Raw genomic sequence first — 20,000 nt, 5'->3', positions numbered from 1 at the left:
AAAACGTAATCTGGTGAGCATTTCTAGAATCGTACTTGTATAGATGCAGCCTTTAATGTGTTGCTAGGTTAAAATTGATGACTTCTTGTATTTCAGTAGGCAACTGCCCTCTTGATTTCGGATTTAATTTCTTTATTACAGGGGCGCTTTTATGAAGACAGAGTCATGTTCAGGTACTTTGCTTGATGGAGGAAGCTCATTTCGGACTCTGTGATCTGCTCACCTGGAAAGGTCTGCTATACTACTACAAGAGAGAAGTAGAGTCTGGAAGAAGGGACAATTTTATGATGCTTTGGAAGATAATGTTTTTTTTTCTTATACTGAAAATGAAAGGTAGTTGTTTCTATATGGACTCAGTCTTTGGAATTTGTATATATATATTTCAGTGATCCCTCAGCCATTCCTTCTGTATTGTAATTCAATTTCTCTTTTAAAATTCCTTCCCCACTTCTAGGACCTGCAGTTGCTGAACTCCACAATGGCTTCTATTGGAAAGTCTGTGACTGAGACCAAGTAAGTGTTCACTTTTTTATGAAACCATTATTTATTTAGGAGCAATGAGCAATTCTTATATAAATGCAATAAAATCATTATGCTCAAACTATGAGAGAGAAAATTAAGGATAATTTAAGAAATCAGTCTTAGCTTGTTTCTATACACAGATGGTATTATTTATTTTCAAAGGAAACCCGCGAGGATTCCCCTGGTGTGCAAGATGTGCCTGAATACTCTTGATCAGCTTCCTGCTCACTTGAAGAGGGCGTGTATGAAGCACGCCACGGCAGAAAAGATCAGGATGGCCTCTCAACAGGCGAGGGAGGACATGATGAATCACCTGAAGAACGGGGTCATCGTGGATTACCACAGAATAGAGATCGTGTCTGGTGAGGCAAACAGGATAGTGGTTGTAAGACTGCTAGAGTCCTTGGGCCTTTTTGTACATGGGAAGCCTGAAGACACATTGGCAAGGTGAGATATTTTTAATCTGTAAGGCTTCTGTAGTTTCTTTTTGAAATCATTGTTACAACATATTATGTAAAAGCATGTTGAAAAGAATCTACCTGCATTCCAGCGGCCCTGAGCAAGAGGCCGCTGTCCAGGAGGAAGAGATGCCAGAGGCTGCTCTAGAAACTGAAACAGAAGCGGATAAGGAAGGGGAAGATGTGAGCTCTGAAGAACTCTATCAGCAGTAAGACTTTTTATTTTTCAGATGTATCTATTTTTTACTAAAATTCTAATTTGTCTTATAGGTATAAAATGTTTAAACCGGTGTTTTATATCCTTACAGGCCCTGAGTAGTTAAAAAGTATCAGCAGGCCGGAAGAGAGTGGCCCAAGCTGGACTCTATAGAAAGCACTCCCTGGATGCTCCTCTCCTGATTGGATTCAAACAGTACCTTACCAAGGATCTGGGAGTGGCAAATTATTCTCAGGAGGTATTTATTTTTTAAAGGCATTTAAAATTAAGCAATGGTATCTTCATTGTAAATGTTTTTATTTCTTAGCTTAAAATTCACCCATGTGAAATGATGTCAGCCATAAACATCATGACTCTATATTTCCTACCTGAATCTATTCTACTTAAATTATTACATTATACACAATTTGAGTTCATTTTAAAAAGTAAAAGGTAATGAAAGGAATGCATTTTCATAAGAAAGATAATACCGATATGCATGTGATAATCTTCCTTATATCATGTAGTGCATCATTTGGACACTTTGTGGGCTTCAAATACAAAGAAAATCATGTTCTATGGTACAAGATAAATACAAAACTTAAGCTTTTATTTTAATTAGATTTCTTTATAAAGCATAAGCAATCATTTATTACATCGCTTCTTGAATTAAATCTTTTGACAAGAGGTAAGACTTCTGTTACATTTAAACCCATGTTTAGCTGTGTTTTTTAGATTTAACTGAACCAATTTCTGTGTGTGATAATGTCCTTGAATTCTGACAACATCACACTAAATTACATGATATAAAACAGCTAATGTTTCTAGAGATAAAGTTTCTGAGATGCTTCTAATTACTTTTTATTACCAGGGACAGTTTAATTCACCTTGTACAGTACTGTAAGACCAAGATGCTTTTTTTAAAAGTTATTTAACATTTTATAGAACTTTGTCTACTATGGCAACATGATGTGCTTGGTGAAACTTGGAAAAATACTGCTTGGCCACTTATCTTAAGATAAAGATAGGATAAAGGTTTATCTTTTGCACCTACCTGACCCCCAGGGAAGGCCAATGCTTTCTAAGTTGATGGTTCCCTACAGTAGACTGTACTTTAATTTCAAAGGTAATGTATATTGACCCAAATCAGTTTTGGAATCCAATCTACTGACGAGATGGAGCACATCCTTTTTTCAGGATTTTAGCATCATATGTTTGGTATATTTAGTCCCTTATGCTGAAAGAAATGATCATAGAACATTTGGACACTTTGTGGGCTTGAAATACAAAGCAAATCATGTTCTATGGTACAAGATAAATACAAAACTTAAGCTTTTATTTTAATTAGATTTGTTTATAAAGCATAAGCAATCATTTATTACATTAATATATGTAAAAATAACATTTTAGCATCATACGTTTAGTATATTTAGTCCCTAATGCTGAAAGAAATGATCATAGAACATGACATCTAACCTTACCTGCGGTGTTTTTAATCCCTATTGCTCAATGCACGGTGAAAGCATTCCATACATGTGTCTGACAATGAGGAATGGGCCCCTGAGACAGTCATTTGCCTGTTTCACAAATGATCGTATTTTACTAGAGATTCTGTTTGGGATTCAGATGTGCATTCGGACAGCAATCCCTTTCAAGAAATGATATGTTCTGGATGAGGTCAAAGGTGCTGGAACACTGTATCTAGGATGTGTTTGCAGAGACTGTGTGTCTCCTGCTTCAACGCAGTGATAAACAGATGTGCTCCTTTAATTTATTGGTACATGCCCAGGGCAGTAAGCAGTCTGAGGATTTATTTCCAGATGGCATAGAGCAGTGAAGCAGTGAAGTAGTGCAAAACACTGGATCATTATATTATTAGAATCTATTCTACTTAAATTATTACATTATACTCAATTTGAGTTCATTTTAAAAAGTAAAAGGTAATGAAAGGAATGCATTTTCATAAGAAAGATAATACCGATATGCATGTGATAATCTTCCTTATATCATGTAGTGCGTCATTTGGACACTTTGTGGGCTTGAAATACAAAGAAAATCATGTTCTATGGTACAAGATAAATACAAAACTTAAGCTTTTATTTTAATTAGATTTGTTTATAAAGCATAAGCAATCATTTATTACATTAATATATGTGAAAATAACATTTTAGCATCATATGTTTAGTATATTTAGTCCCTAATGCCGAAAGAAATGATCATTTGTTTAACATGCACGGGTCGGTCTCAAAGGATGCAGTACTCCTGAAGGGTCTCAAACCCTCCATTTCGGATGCCTAGCTGTATCCCTCAGATGTGGCACCTCAGAATGACTTCTAACCTTACCTTTGGTGTATTCAGTCCCTATTGCTCAATGCACGGTGTACATACTGCATACATGTGTCTTGAGAATGAGGAATGGGCCCCTGAGATAATCATTTGCCTGTTTTACAAACAGGGACCTGGACCGTACAGGGCTCAAACCCGCAACCTTGGCGTTATTAGCACCACGCTCTAACCAACTGAGCTAACCGGCCTCAAGACAGTGCTCCTCTCTATGCTGCAAAAAATTAAACTCAGGGAATTTCTTTTGTCCTCCTTTGAATAGAAAGCCGTGTAATTCAGTGTACGGGCTTTCTCGTGCAGTTTCATGGTTCTTGTAACCCAAATCCTACACTGGCCTGAAGTGCCCCCCCATTTCACAGCATTTTTCAGCTGATTTAAAATGTACCTAAAGGAGAAGCATTATTGAAGACCATCAATTACCAAGAGCATTTGTCAAAGGTTTTGGTGGTCATTTTAAATGACCACAGAGCACTGAGACCTCGGTTTTACATCTCATCCAAAAGACAGCGCCCTTTTACAACACAGCGTCTCCGTCACTATGCTGGGGCATTGGGACCCGCACAGACCTCAGGGTGAGCGCCCCCCTCACCCTGAAGACGGAACGGTTTAAAGACGGTTTTCAGGTGGCCGAGTGGTTAAGGCGATGGACTGCTGATCCATTGTGCTCTGCACGCATTGGTTCGAATCCCTTTCTCGTCGCTCTCCATGTCTGACACGTTTGACGTTGGCCATCCTGTCGTTTGCTCTGGTTGTAGAGCCGTACATTTTCTAGCGGTGGCTGAACATGGTATAGTAGGCTAACGTTGGTATCGAGCAGTGACAGTATTTACGTGCCGCTGCTGCCAAGTGGCTCTGGGTTGAGACCGCGTTTTCACTTACTTGCAACGCAAACGGAGAAAGCGATTTTTGACAGTCTCTCGAGAGACTGCGCTAGGTGTTTAGGGATAGACTTTGTCAGTTCCCCCTGGGATGATGGCCTCTCAAATAGTTTGTGATTCCCCTAGACGTTTATACAGTAGAAGCCTGCTTCGTGGCTTAAATCCAAGCTAAGGAAACGAGTTAGAGGTCTGATGCAGAACTGCGAATTCGATGAACGGGAACACTACAGTACATTGCACTGTATGTGTGAGGAAAGCTGCCCCCTTCTGTCCCTTGTCGACCGAACAGAGGACTGTAAAGGATACCGCCAAGAAACTTTAGGATGCTGGTTGGAATCCAGCTCCAACGAAGCCCCTTTGGGTGTTATGTCATCAAAAAGTAAGAACAGCGAATCTCCCGTTGATCAAAAGCGCAACAGAACTGTTTTCCGTGGAGCAGGTTTCAGACCCGTAGACCTGTTTTATTTGTAGGGCAGGGCGCATTCCCAAACGCGAATCTCCTGTTTTAGAAATGCTTTGGGCGGCGTGAAGTGAAAATAAGAAATGGGCTCCAGGTGCACATGGAAGCAATCAAGTGTTTCATCCGAGCTGTTTCAAAGACTGCCCAAGAGCTTTCCTTTCACAGAGGCGCAACGATTAATGATGGGGGTGCACCCTTCAATGCGCCTAACGACTCTAGGGAGTGATTGAGACGATTCGTAGCGTGTGCTCATTTCCCTCTATTCCCCGTGTTGCAGTGGTAGGATGACGTAAATTACTGCTTCGACACGTAATGGCATTATAATCAAGTGCAGGAGCTGAGGGCTTTTGTTTTGTTTCGTTTTCCATGGCGTTCGTAAGCGCGCAAATCAAAGGAAATTCCTGCGTCTAATAGGAATGTAAATGCTTTTGAAAGTGCAGTGTGGTGCAGCTTGTAAAATCCTTGTCCACATTTGTGGTTTGTTGATGTTTTTTCTGTCTGCCAAAGTTGCATTTTGACATCCGGACGGGGAGACTTTAGCATTTGAACGTGAAGCCAGCCTTAAACCCTCTGAGGCGTGTCTGTCTGCCGGCACGTATTTTGTGAAAGGTATTTATTTTTTTTAACGGAGAGCGACTTTGAAAAAGTTTCCGCAGCCACCTCGCACTCCGTGTTAGATTATAGGAGGAATGCGGCGGCGGCGAGCTCGCTGTAGTCGTGGCCGAGTGGTTAAGGCGATGGACTCGAAATCCGTTGGGGACTCCCTGCGCAGGTTCGAATCCTGCCGACTACGGCGTCTGCCGCACGTCGCCTTGTGCCTGCGCGGCAAAGGCGAAGTGTCGCTTCTCCTTTCCTGGTACTATAGAAATGCTAAATCGCTTGGCCCCGCTGCCATGGAAATCAATTCTTCAGATAACCACACATTTTGCGTTCGCACCTCTGGTGCTCTACTTATGCCTTTGAAAACCTAATGAATAAAGCTGAAAGAACCGACATGATATGTAGGTGCTCGTAAAGCACGCAGTAAAGAACTGTTAACAGCAAGGGTTTCAGTGGGTTAACTGAGGAGAAGGCGTGTTCGCTAATTGTTGACTTTTTATTTGGTGTTAGAAACACTCTTACTGTGCATGACGTGCAACAAATGTAGCCACAGAAATTGCATCACGCTTTCATGACGTTAGGATTTGTTTGTGCAACATCCGAGAAGAGTACTTGTGGCTTGAATGTGAACTGTACGTGCCCGCCCCCTTTCCTCTGTAGTGCATGAGTTCCTCCCGGCATGCCCTTCGTCATTGTTCTGTAATCTTGTATTTAAAGGGTTGTATTTCTGCTGCTGAAAATAAGCAACGGTTTTCTCACAACGCCCTTTGTTCCCGACGGAGCCCTTGTCTGTCATGAAATTCTTCAAAACCTCAAGCTAGAAGAAGAAGACGACAAATATGAAGCGTTACAGCAACGACATGCCATGAGACGATCGATAACGATTTCCATAGGATCCCCGCGGTTGCCTGGCAACCGTCAGCTTTGCGCAGTGGCAGTATCGTAGCCTGTGAGGTTTAGCCGAGGCGCGATTATTGCTAGTTGAAAACTTTTCCCAATACCCCGCTTCCACCGGTTTGCAATACAATCGGCGAAAGCAATTTTTGACAGTCTCGTCAGAGACTGAGCAAGGTGTTTAAAGACAGATTTTGTCATGGTGACATCATGGTAGAAAGAAAGAGCTTGTTACGTCTCAACAGAAACGCTCTTTAGCTCTTTCAGCGTTATGCAGAGAACAGCGTCTGTCGAGATCACTTTTGAGTCAGCGCGAAACGCCGTGTGCTGTCAGTTTGGTTTCGTATTGCTCGTAGCGGCGCCCGGCTTTTGTCTGTCAAACGTTAGGTTGCGCTTCTTCATGCTGCATCGTCGGCATGAGTGGAGCTTTTTAAACGTCTGTACTTACTGCGCCCCCTAAGAAATCGTTTGTCCCCGTTCAAAAGAGATTGTGCGATGTCCTGCAGCGTTCGCAAAGCAAACCTTTGACAATTTGAAAAGAGTGTTTCGGCTCGGGAAACATCATGACCAGTGTCCTGCATGTTTTCTGTGTATAGCTGTATTTTAAAGCATACAGAATTCATTCGAAATCATTGATTTCTCCAATTAACAAGGGTCCCTCTTTTAACCTGCGAGAAGCATTCTTTCAATGTAACAGATTTACTCCGGGGAAAGGATTCAGAGTCCGGAGTGCGGACTGATGGCGCACAGAGGGTCCATATACTGTGGATCCCTCAGTGATCTTCCGCGTATTCAAACCGCCAGCGTGTGACTCCCCTGTCCCCGTGACCTCATTGCTCTGCTCTGTCCTCTGTGCAGCCGAGCCCGACTCACGGTTTAAGTGAAAAAAAATATGCCCTCAACGTGAGATTTACTCTGGAGCGAGGATAGATGTTACCTTTTTATCATTGAACAGGATGTATGTGATGTGGCGACTAGGTTCAATTTTGTATCCTCTTTAAAAGATTAAGGACTGGGGTGAGCGTGATTTACCACCCTTTCAGCTAAGAACCCGACTTCCGCACCGTTTAAGCTGCATAGACTCGGTCGATTAACTCGTCTCCGTTAGCAGGGTTAAGGTTAAAGAAAAAAAACATTGCTGACTTCTTTTTTTTTTGCCAGCCGCTAGCGCTGATTAGCAAGGTTTGTATTTCATGTTTTGCAAGTTGCATCCATTTTAAGAAAAACAAGTCGTTCATGACAGGAAATGAATGCTTGCATTTAATTAAGTCTAGCCGTAGGCAGTTGTCCATAATGACCAGTTCTGTTCGAGAAGACAGAACAAAAAAGGCACCGCTGGGAATCGGAGCCAGGGTCGCCTGTTTACTAGACAGGCGCCTTAAGCAACTAAGCCACGGCGTCCCGGGAGGGCTGTCCTTTTGCAGCCACTTGGACACACCACTCAGACACATCTGCATTCGGTGTGTGCTCCGCCTGCTCGCTGAGCAAGTTGCCACCTTTACATACAATAGCAACATCAACACCAAGAGAAAGGGTGACAAATGGCTTTTATCTGGAACTTTTCATGTCCAAGGAGCTCAATGTGCTTTCTGTGTACAACAGGGCCACTGAACTCCACACTGGCCACTGAACCACAGCAGTGGCTTGCTGGCTTGACATCTCCCAAGGAAAATGTTGAAATCGCATGTGGAACAGGAAAATGACCCTCGAGTATGAGGGAAAAAAAAGAAAAAGATCATCTGGAGTGCGCCAACCCATGTCTGGACAGCCCAGTGTCGTCGACGAGGTGGCCGAGTGTTTAAGGCAATGGACTGCTAATCCATTGTGCTCTTCACGCATGGGTTCGAATCCCATCCTCGTCGTGCTCCATATCTGACACGTGTGCCTGTTCGGCGTTGGCCCTTCTGTCGTTTGCTCTGGTTCTAGAGCCGTACATTTTCTAGCGGTGGCTGAACATGGTATAGTAGGCTAACGTCGGTATCGAGCAGTAACAGTAACGGTATTTACGTGCCGCTGCTGCCAAGTAGCTCTGGTTTGAGACCGCGTTTTCACTTACTTGCAACGCAAACAGAGAAAGCGATTTTTGACAGTCTCTCGAGAGACTGCGCTAGGTGTTTAGGGATAGACTTTGTCAGGTCCCCCTGGGATGGTGGCCTCTCAAATAGTTTGTGATTCCTCTAGAAGTTTATACAGTAGAAGCCTGCTTCGTGACTTAAATCCAAGCTAAGGAAACGAGTTAGAGGTCTGATGCAGAACTGCGAATTCAATGAAGGGGAACACTACAGTACATTGCACTGTATGTGTGAGGAAAGCTGCCCCCTTCAGTCCCTTGTCGACCGAACAGAGGACTGTAAAGGATACCGCCAAGAAACTTAAGGATGCTGGTTGGAATCCAGCTCCAAAGAAGCCCCTTTGGGTGTTATGTCATCAAAAAGTAAGAACAGCGAATCTCCCTTTGATCAAAAGCGCAACAGAGCTGTTTTCCGTGGAGCAGGTTTCAGAGCCGTAGACCTGTTTTATTTGTAGGGCAGGGCGCATTCCCAAACGCGAATCTCCTGTTTTAGAAATGCTTTGGGCGGCGTGAAGTGAAAATAAGAAGTGGGCTCCAGATGCACATGGAAGCAATCAAGTGTTTCATCCGAGCTGTTTCAAAGACTGCCCAAGAGCTTTCCTTTCACAGAGGCGCAACGATTAATGATGGGGGTGCACCCTTCAATGCGCCTTACGACTCTAGGGAGTGATTGAGACGATTCGTAGCGTGTGCTCATTTCTCTCTATTCCCCGTGTTGCAGTGGTAGGATGACGTAAATTACTGCTTCGACACGTAACGGCATTATAATCAAGTGCAGGAGCTGAGCCACGGCGCCCCAGGAGTGTTGTCCTTTTGCAGCCACTTAGACACACCTTTAGAAAAACATTTTGTTAACAGGCATTCTGCCTCAGCCTAAACACCTATAGCTTGCAAAGCGCATGCTATTAGACAGGCACCTCTGCAAGACCTTAAGAGTCTCTTAAACTAGTGATAGTAAGGTGTTCCCAATGGGCGATGTTCGGCTTTCAAATCATCTCTCCGTGGAAGCGCCGAGATGCAGCTGTTTAAGGCTTAGAAGCAGCTGACTGTTTCACTACCTAGCTGATCACTGTCAGTCAGGGAGCTTAGAGGTGAAAAGCCTGTCTGAGAGACAATTCGCCGTCGATCAGTTCAATATGTTCCGTACCAGCTCGGCGCACCCGAGATCATCTTGGTAGCCGTGTAGCTCAGATGAGTGAGAGCGTGTGTGTGTACCACCGTGATTGGATGCCGGCCCTTCTCAGGTCACAGTAAACCTTCTGCTCAAAAAAAGTGAGGTAAAACCTCACTCTGCACAGTAAAACCTCAAAAAAAGTGAGGTTTTATTTAATCTCTGACCAAGGGAAACGTTTCATTTTTTCAAAGAAATGTTTGTTAAATAATGAAGTCATAGTTCTATGGGATTCAATCATAGACCGTGTGACATGGAAGTCAGGAACCTAACCCACAGCACCACCAGCACAGTCACATGCTGAGTGCTGAAAAAGCACTACAGAAACATTATCGACAGACAATGTACAGTGTGTACTATTCTTGTGTTGCGGTACATGAATATAATTATATCGTTATTAATTTCTAATTTATAACTTTACTTTATAAATTTATTAACGTTATTAATTAATTTCACGACGCACAGACAGGGCGCGGGGAGCCGCCGCCTGCAAACACAGCTCCAGGCAGGACTCCACTCCGCAGGAGGCGCAGAGCAGAGGAGATGGGCAGAGACCTGAGCTGCTGTTGCTGCAGACGCTGTCTTTTCTGCACTCGGGGTAGGAGTGAATGTTGAGTTGCCCTTAGAAATGAAGCAGAGCACTTCAACGGCACGGGTGTGTGTGTGTGCGTGCACCTGGTGAGTCTGGGAGACAGATCGAACCTGGGCTAAAAGAGAGGGGGCTTAGCCCTCTTCCATTTGCTACTTCAAAGTTGTACAACCCATTTGTATCTGCTAGGCGGCGCAGTCGTCGTGCACAAAGAACGCTTTGAAAAGCGTCAAAGGCAAGTCATTCCGAGTTGGTCGTTTGTGTTTTCCGTTCAGACGCGAAATGCTGAAATGATCTCTCGGCTCCTCGGTTGTCATTTCTGCTCCGTAAAGGAATCACAGCACGCGTCGCCTTCCAGCACGCTGGGTCGGGACACGATGCCGGGGGTCGGAACGTGCGATGTCTTCCTCGTTAGTATAGTGGCAAATATCCCTGCCTGTCATGCAGGAGACCGGGGTTCGATTTCTCCGACGAGGAGTAGCTTTTCTTTTACCTCCTTAGAGAAAGAACTGCCTTTCACTTCTCTATTTTCTAACACAGCGTCGTGCACCTTTTCATTGCTCTCGCTTTCAGAGCCTCCGCACGGCACACGACTCGACATCAGGAAGCACATTGAAGTGAAAGCAGGGAGCGCTGCGACATGCACTGTGCAGATCCCGCCACACTAAGAGGTGAGTGGGTCTGTTCGATGCACAAAGAACGCTTTGATAAGCGTCAAAGGAAGTCATTCCGAGTTGGTCGTTTGTGTTTTCCGTTCAGACGCGAAATGCTGAAATGATCTCTCGGCTCCTCGGTTGTCATTTCTGCTCCGTAAAGGAATCACAGCACGAGTCGGCTTCCAGCACGGTGGGTCGGGCCACGATGCCGGGGGTCGGAGAGAGCGATGTCTTCCTCGTTAGTATAGGACCTGTCACGCGGACCTGTCACCTGTCTCCACCTGTCACGCGCGAGACCGGGGTACATCAGGACGTGCATTGAAGTGAAAGAAGGATGCGCTGCGACATGCACTGTGCAGATCCCGCCACACTAAGAGGTGAGTGGGTCTGTTCGATCACAGCGCTAGGTGAATCCCCAATCCCCTTTTGTGCGTGGCGACAAAAGAAGTCTGTTTCCACCCGGGGACTTTTCGCGTGTGAGGCGAACGTGATAACCACTACACTACGGAAACTGTGGTAAGATGTGCTCAGCGGCCCAGCGCTGAGCTTCGCCAATGCAATTCAGCTGCTTCCAGTGCCTTTATTGGAGTGCGCTGATAGACCGTGCTCTCTCTCCAGAGACCAGCACGCCTGTCATGGACGGAGCAGGAAAGGCGGCGTCACATTCTACAGCCCTCTCCACGCAATCGACGAAATCGGGCTACTGAAGTGGAGAAAATCGCCTCTCCAGAAAGTGCAAATATCATCTTGGAGAGTATAAATCCTATTGCCGAAGGTCAGCCCTGTCTACCAGAGTGACCCTCCCACCTCCTGCAGCGATGGTCAGCTCGTCTCACACGCGAGAAGTTTCGGCTGGAAACAAGCGCCCCCTCTTCTCGCACGTTTTGCACGTTGAGTAGTTTTAATGCGGCTCCTTCGTACACAGTGCTGATCTTTTGGAAAGCAGGAGGCAAAATTGACACGTTCCCATACCGGGAGTCGAACCCGGGCCGCCTGGGTGAAAACCAGGAATCCTAACCGCTAGACCATATGGGAGTGCACAACCCTGTTGTTCCGGGCATCATGCAAGCAAACTACATAAATATGAGAAAACACGCAAGAGAGTTGTCACTCAGAGTGTCGAAGGGTCGATGTATACTGGGGCTCAGTTGAAATGCAACGTCAGGACTTTCCCGAATTATGTCACACGAAGAGAGCACAGCCTTTTCCGCCCTGCCATGTGTGTATCGGTAACTCGCCGTGATCGTATAGTGGTCAGTACTTTGCGTTGTGGCCGCAACAACCCCGGTTCGAATCCGGGTCACGGCAGAATAGGGGCGTCTGCTTTTACTACTTGCACGAATGAAGGCAAAAAAAAGCCAATTGATGTGAACGAACGGCGCTTTACAGAGGAGTACTGCCTGACTGGATCGTTGATGAACGACAGGGACCACTCCGACCTCTTCTCGGGTTTCTTCAATGACTTACTAAGGATCTTCTTCACATTCGCCCATGCAGGGGAAGCCAGTTACACCAAAGCAAACGCAGGAAAGTGCAATTCAAGCAGAGACCAGGAGGGACTTGTTTACACCGAGAGTGGTCGGAGAATGGAACAATGCGTCCAGCCCTGTTGCTGGAGCCGATTCTTGATGAGATCTTGGGCTCACTAAGAAGCCCCCGCTGGATGCTAATCTTTCTGTTGTTCTTGCAGGTCCTGCGCTGCTTTTGAGCCGACAGAGCTCGTCCTGATCTGTCGGCACAGCCCAATTGCAAATGATCGGCTCCGCATACAGAAGGAACGTGCGTTTGGTACAAGAGTGCATGAAGGCACCGGAAATACATTGGGAACAAATGACTGGTGGTTCAAGACCTCTGTGAAGTGCAGGAGCGTGCAAGAAGGGGCTGTTTTCACCCGGTCTCGAACCTGGGACCTTTCACATGTTAGGCAAACGTGATAACCACTACACTACGGAAACCTGTAGGGTTTGTTGCTGGTGTATCGCTTGCGTTTCGGGCTGAGAAAGGGACGCGTCATTTTAGGCAGGGGGCGCTGGAGAGAGGAACAAAGGGAGCGATGAAACAAAATGCCGAAACCCGGGATCGAGCCAGGGACCTTTAGAACATACTCTCACGAATCGTTAGAATATGTGCGTTTGATCATCAATTGCATAACAACCACATTCGTTCGACTTGAGCCCTCAAGCTCATAGTTTTCAAATCTTGAAAGCTGTCATTGAGCACATCATAGTCTGCAGTACGCCCCGTAACTTGCGTACTTCAACAGAAAGAAGAGCAGACAGCTCCATAAATATGCGAGGCGCAGAGAGTGCAAGGCGAGCCGCACACGTTTCGGTGGCTGAGAGAGGGCAGTTTTTGCTTCTGCATTTCCCAAGTAAGGACGCCTGACAACAAGCGATCGCGGTGCTCATTTACGACATAGTGGTGATGAGTTTTCAGTACGTGTTCTTTTGAACGAGCAATGAGGTTGCTGCCTTGGACAGCTGACTGCACGCTCTCATTGTGCCACGTGATGAGTATTCACCAGGCTCGTTCAGTCATTAGTCACATTCCATCGTTTGCCATAAGCAGATGCTGCAAGGTGATGTGGATATCAGTTCCCAGTCTTGTGGACGAGGACAAAAAGAGCACACAAGGGCTCAGCTGGGAATTGAACCCGGGACCTCCCACACCCTAAGCAAGAATCATACCCCTAAACCAATGAGCCACGGCAGCACTTTCTATTTTATTCTGTCAGCGAGCTTGAGGACGGGGGAGAGGCGTCATTCGCTCGTCCAGTCAGACCTTCATCAATAAGTCAAGAAAGCCGCAATTACAAGACTGCCTTGCAGACGAAGGGCAGTGAACTGCACCCGGTAAGAGGGGAACAAGCGGCACTAGGCGACACCGAGGCATGAGCTCCAGCGAGGGGGGTTAGCTTGCATGGTACAGCGCTCGCTTTGCATGCGTGAGGTAGCGGGATCATTTCCCACGTCCTCCAGGTGTGTGCTTAGAGCTTGATGTGCCGAAAGGTGTCCTTTAGCCTGTGGTCACACCTTGCATGGAGAGCGTCATGCAGCTGTCAATCATTTCGCAGCCACGCCCCCTCTTCATCTTCTCTCTGCCTTAAGCGTCTCCGCCACTCTCTCTTGACATTTCATGTCAGCATGTCAGAAGTCCGAGTGACGTTTTTAATGGCTGAGTGAGGGCACGATGCTGAAGCAGAGAGGCCACTTCAGCCAGAGAGACTTGTGCTAGGTGAGATCTGAAAAACGGACTCGCAACAGAAACAGACCAAAAAAGTATCGGTGAGATCAAAAGGCAAATGCAACATCCAGCAGAGGGCGTCTAAAGATTAGGGAACGGGCGACTGAAATCCATATGAGGCAAACTTTCCGGCTGTGCACCGCAGCTGGCCTCGTTGGCGTAGTTGGTAGTGTGTCAGTCTCATCATCTGAAGGTCCTGAGTTTGATCCTCACACGGGGCAGGGCTGCTTGCTCTTTTCAAACACTTGCGGCAACTGTTCGCTCATAACCACGTCTGGAATGCGTGACCTTTACACGGGGGAGAAGCAACGCCGCATCCTTTTTCTAAAGAACATTCACATTCAGAAATAAGTCAAGAAATTTGACATTACTTTTGCTGTCAGCCTGCCTATGTTGCCAAAGAAAGATTCACTCGGCGTCAACATGACAGAACAGCGATCACTTGAAAACACTGTTCCACACTCCGTAAGCAAGAACTTCAGTGTTTGCAGTCACCCGATATGCCGATAGTCAAAGGAGCACAAAACACGAAGCGTCAAAAGACAAGATGAGTTGATGGAAAGAGCGTTGAATTGATGAGCACAAAAGTTCAGCTCATACAATAGGCAACGAAGGTCCCGGCGTCATCATTGCACTTGAAAGGACTGCCTTGCAGACTAAGGGCAGTGGGAGGTTGCTGTTTTGAGATGGAGGCATTGGGATGGAGGGCTGAGATCTATTCTTCTTAAGGAATTCTTCATCGTGAAAGATCGGTCCACAGGTCATCCAAAGAACTTACAAATTTTTGGGACTCTTCCGGAAGGGAGTGAAGTGCTCAAACACATGACATGCCCCCTTGATCTCACATGCACAATTCTGCTGCAACATGCACAGCTACCGTCCACACCAGGCAGTGGGGCTTCAGCAGAATTTGCTACGCCACCTGCAATTACATATCCAGCTGCACACATATACATGGCCCCTCTGTCCTTTTCAGGATCTCAAAAAAAAGCATAGCGTGGTTTTCCTGCAACCTGATTGACTGCATCTCCCTCAGAATGTGCCCCGTTGCATTCATTGCTGAAGCAGGACGGAGGCTAACGGGCATGCCAGAACAGTTAGGCTCAGCGAAAATAGGCTCTCCAAAATATTGTGGTTGTAGTGGAAGAAATATGGTTTAAATTGTACCTTGGTATTTCAAACTCTCTCTAGAATGTTATCCATTTCTATTTTATTTTGACAGGAACTGGCTAATGACACTAGATGAAAAGAGAAGAAAGAAAACACAACGTTTCGGCCGTGGAGCCTTCTTCAGGTGTGAGGGCTCCACGGCTGAAATGTTGTGTTTTCTTTCTTCTCTTTTAAGCATGGAATAGACCTATTACTTGTTCCTTTGCAGCCTACGCATGCTGACACAGCTCCCCACCTGAACTGCTAATGATGCCTGGTAGTTTGTGGTACTTGGGTATTGTCTTATGTTTGCTCAAACTGCATATGTGTGATTGCATATTTTTGGGTATTTTCATATGTCAATATTTAATTCACTGACATTCCTGTATGCTTGGAAGAAAGGTAGATTGGATTTGGCACAGGATGCCTGCCCATATTTGTTGATCATTGTTGGGCTGGAAAAACAATGATAAAAAGTGTATGAAAAAAGCTCTCTCCAATATTTCCCTTCTCTTCGCCATGGTTACACTGCCCATTCTTTCCATCTTTTGTCCTTCTACAAAGATTCCAGGGCTCTTTTTCCACCATAATATCAGAATTTTTTTTTTCTCTTTTAAAGGCTGTAGGTGGGGTGTGATGGACTGTACCACTATCATAGAATATTTTTTCAGGACACATCGCAGTTCCATAGTAGAATTTATCAATAGTAGAATTCCATAGGACATTATTTACCAACATATTACCCAGTGTGAGACTCTGCCAGTAAACCTCAGAGCATTGAGTTCTCCACTGATAAAGATGGCTGTCTGAAGTCATGAAATCCACTGCTGGGATGCCTGAGAGACAGTAATTGAATCTTGGCTGGAATTAGGCTTTCTATTAGTGTTGATCTTTGGGAATTATGTGGTAAAAAGGGAAAACTCCTTTACTTTAGTCACTTTGAATGTTCAAATGTACAGAACCTGCAAAACTAAGCAATGAAAAAAATCCATCACCACTCTCATGATAGCATAACTCATAGTCTCTGCTGTTATGTAACTGTTAGGAATCCCTGGTGGGAAGATACACGGACCATGTGCAGACGCAGGCACGGGTGATAGATGAGGCAGGCGAACAAACCAAAACGAGAGGCAAGGTCGTAGTCAAAAGGCGAAAGGCAAGTCGTAATCCAGGAAGTTCTCCGGTAGCAGACAGTCCGAGGCGAGAGGCGAGGTGCAAAGTTGAAAAGGCAGAAGGGGAATCCAAAATCCAGAATAAACGAGGTACGGGGAAAAACGCCAGGTAGAGCTCTCAAGGAGTAGACTCAATACCGAGCAGTGGGAAGCAGGTGAAGATGGTTTAAATAGCAGTGCGCACCGCACAGTGAGTGTGCGGAGGTGGTTTAACTCGTGCGGCGGCGTTTGTTAATAATCACCCGCTGCTGGGGCTGATTAGCTTGCTTACGCTTTGGTCTTGACTGCCTGGTGGTCGTGACAGTAACAATACACACTTTCAATTTTCTTATCGCCTGTCTCCAGAGAGAATGTTGTTAGTGCTGATGACCTTGAATTAGACCTTGTTGACTCTGTAAAACAATCTTCCTCTGCTTAGATTTTCACTCAGATTGATTTTGTTCTCAGATTATTCCTGGCAGGACTGAGTTTCTTGGAAATGAAAAGTGAAAGAAAAAGTACAGAAGATCAGCCCTTGAATATACAACATTGTGCAGTGAGATTTTTAAATGTATTAGCTGCTATCCTGTGCTAGAGCCTGTCATGGTAAGCAGTGGATGACAGGATCTAGCACAGATACTAATGAAACACTGTTAATGAAAGATAAAACACTTGAGTCTTATTTTAGTTTTCCATTTCCCTTTCATTTGTGATGTACTGTACAACAGGCCACAGAACATGCACAAAAACAGATATGCACACATTCACACCAGGCAATGACAGTCTGCCCAGTCAGAATCTGAGCTGAGGTATCAGAATTCTGAATTCCCTGAATTCTGTCATGGATCATCCACAATAAGGGCAATGTTTGAACACGAGGATCCCCAGGAGAGAGCCTAGTAACATAAATCTTGGAGCAAAAGCAGATGATTATCTTCATAGTTTGTGTGGTTGAGCCAAAGTTGAGCATGAGGATATGTGAGTCACCATTCTTAGAAATGGATCCAACTTCAGACAGGCGTCAAAAGTAAGAGTATACAGTGCTGGGGCAATGACACTTCAATGATCAGAAGGATAACAAGAGTTTTAATGCATTGAAATTGATTTTCTGGTGATGCACACTGTCATGGGACTATTAATTTTTTAAGGATCACTTACTGACGTCAGACAGCTGCCAATTCTCCAGACTGGAAGGATGAACAGTTTATCCCCCTAGGTACCATATTTCCATATTTCGAAGCATTGGAATAATACATGTCATACAGCAACATAAAAACAGGAAGACAAGTATCACAGCCCCTATAATCGGTGTTAGTAACTTAAAAGAAAAACATTCCCCCTGGCCCAAACAGTGATTCTAACCAGGAGAGAAAAGCCGGTGTATCTTTTATGCCTCTCTCTTTATTCACCTTGTCTTTTAGTTCTTTCAAATGCTGAATAGCGAGCGTAAGATTTCCGTAATCATAGTCATTAGCTGGAATATATGTACAACAGGAGTCTCCTACTAAAGCATAGACTCCTCCAGATGCTGCATTTTGAAGGTCCAGCACGAACCTGTTCTGAAGTACCATTAATCTAACTCCCCTTAATTCTTGTTTGATAGCGTCTAAGCCTTCTAACGTGATATTAATAAAAGAGTACATTTCATAAAAAGTCGCATGGGTGAGGCTGTAGAATGAGGCATTAAAGCACATATATAACAAGATGCATTAAATTTCTTTAACTTTACAGTATGATTTATAAATTTATACCACAAATTACTCATATCCCCCTCATTATCAGTTTCATTCAGCCAGTTTGTATACAAAGAGGCTTCGTGTTTAGATTCTTCCTCTTTTGGGGTGGTGACAGGCTTCTACATAAAAAGGAAAAAGGCTGTGCACATCAGTCCCAAGCAGGTTATCCCCATCTGTCCTTGTGGAGACATCACTCCTGCGCTTTGCTCAGTTCGTTTGTGACCTTTTTACAGTGTGAAGCATGAATCCAGGGCACCATTTCTGTGACCTTCACAGCAGTGGCAGTGGTCAGCAGCACCTGGTACAGCCCCCTCCACCTGAGTGAACACCATTTCTTTTTCCTGAAGTCTTTCACCAGAATCCAGTCTCCTTATTCACTCATTAGTTCTTACAGCACAGGTAAATCCCTGTGGGCTGGAGCCCAGCATAATCTTAGGCTTTTTTGGTCAACATTGGTCAACAGATTGGTCAACAACTGGGTAATAACTCTTAGAAAAATCTACACATTGTTCCCCTGCCTCAGCTGTGACGTTTTGCAGAACAATTCTAGCTGAAGTTGTAAAATTTCTCTTTGTTCCGTTCCTGCAAAACATCTTATTATGAACAAACAAACCACAAAAATCATTTGCATCTAGGGGAATCACTCCCAAGGGTAACCCCCCTTAAAACTATATTGTTCTACCCATCAGGTTCTGCCACTAGATAAGAGAACCTTTCCCATGAAACCATTTTTTGACCTTCATGATCCCTTCAGGGCGTACAATTAGCACAGAAGCAGCAGCTTTAGTCCACATGTTTTTCAAACAGGATATTAACGATATGATCATAACGAATAATACCAGACCCACAAATATGTATTGAACCAGAGACCCTCTCCATGTTCCTAGCACAGACTGTAGCCATGCACCAATGCCCCAATCATCTGGATTGCAGGATTTACGAAGAAAATTATTTTCGCAGTAATTAATTTATTATATTTACTATATTTATTATACACGTGTAAATTAATTACTGCGAAAATAATTTACTTCGTACACTGTGCAGAGAGCCGTATACTCCTAGTTGCGGCAAACATGATACGTACAGTAAAAAGCCTCAGGCACTGTGTTAGATGTGTTTTCGACGTTATATATGCGTTTATTAATGTCGTCGATTTTACGGTTGCAATTCGACGTTGATTATACGTCGAGGCGACGTATATACGTATAGCCGTATTTTCGCCGTGAATATACGTATATTCGACGAATCAATGCGCACTGGGTAAACTCTTGAGCAAACTCTGAACCAGCTCTAAGGAAACGAATCCGATTAGACGTTACTTTGACTCATCTTTTTACGCTCAGTGCTGGATTGCTCAAACTCCAGCTAGGGTTAGGGTTAGCATTCCCACGCTACTTAGACACTTTGTTTACGCTCAGTGCTGGATTTTGGGAACTTCAGGACGAGTGGGAATTTTCTCCTATCTGTCAATTCTGTATTGTTTTGGAGACTCTTGGCTGCCTATGTTGTACACTGCAGCGTGAAGGAAACATTTTCCAAAACTGTGTCAGCTCAAAAGTTGTAAGAAAACCTCTCCAGCTGCTTTAACTCTCTTCATTTTTGTCATTTAATGTGACACTCGATGTATAACTGGAGCCTCACATATGCAAATGGTGAGGCTCCAGTTCGACACCCAGTTTCGACACCACTTTACAGTATATGACAAAAGCATGGCAGACTGTTGCGGACCGGCAGATAACTTCCGCTTATTTTTACCATATTAAACATTGGAAATCCTCCCACTTGCATTTGTGACACTTGATTTTGGCTCCACCTAAGACACTCTTAAATCTTCAAACACTTTTCTCTTCTCCCGCAACACTCTTGTCTGTCGGCACTATGTG

The 20,000-nt window shown here is 44.7% G+C and overlaps 4 non-coding genes across 4 annotated transcripts; 3 read left to right on the top strand and 1 right to left on the bottom strand.

The window, feature by feature from the left end:
* The first annotated feature begins 5,568 nt into the window (after positions 1-5,568).
* On the top strand, positions 5,569-5,650 carry trnas-cga (transfer RNA serine (anticodon CGA)). The gene has a single exon. It is a non-coding gene; the product is annotated as a tRNA-Ser (tRNA).
* Positions 5,651-6,377: 727 nt separating this feature from the next.
* Positions 6,378-6,519, top strand: LOC148636972 (U4 spliceosomal RNA). The gene has a single exon (XR_015931786.1). It is a non-coding gene; the product is annotated as a U4 spliceosomal RNA (small nuclear RNA).
* Positions 6,520-11,801: 5,282 nt separating this feature from the next.
* Positions 11,802-11,873, bottom strand: trnae-uuc (transfer RNA glutamic acid (anticodon UUC)). Its single transcript has one exon. It is a non-coding gene; the product is annotated as a tRNA-Glu (tRNA).
* A 201-nt stretch (positions 11,874-12,074) lies between these two features.
* On the top strand, positions 12,075-12,146 carry trnah-gug (transfer RNA histidin (anticodon GUG)). Its single transcript has one exon. It is a non-coding gene; the product is annotated as a tRNA-His (tRNA).
* Positions 12,147-20,000: the final 7,854 nt, after the last annotated feature.

The sequence above is a fragment of the Lepisosteus platostomus genome, unplaced genomic scaffold (genome assembly GCF_059453375.1).
Source record: "Lepisosteus platostomus isolate fLepPlt1 unplaced genomic scaffold, fLepPlt1.hap1 Scaffold_139_H1, whole genome shotgun sequence".
Classification (NCBI taxonomy): Eukaryota; Metazoa; Chordata; class Actinopteri; order Semionotiformes; family Lepisosteidae; genus Lepisosteus; species Lepisosteus platostomus.
The sequence above is the reverse complement of the archived record's forward strand: the minus strand, read 5'-3'. Positions and strand labels throughout refer to the sequence as shown.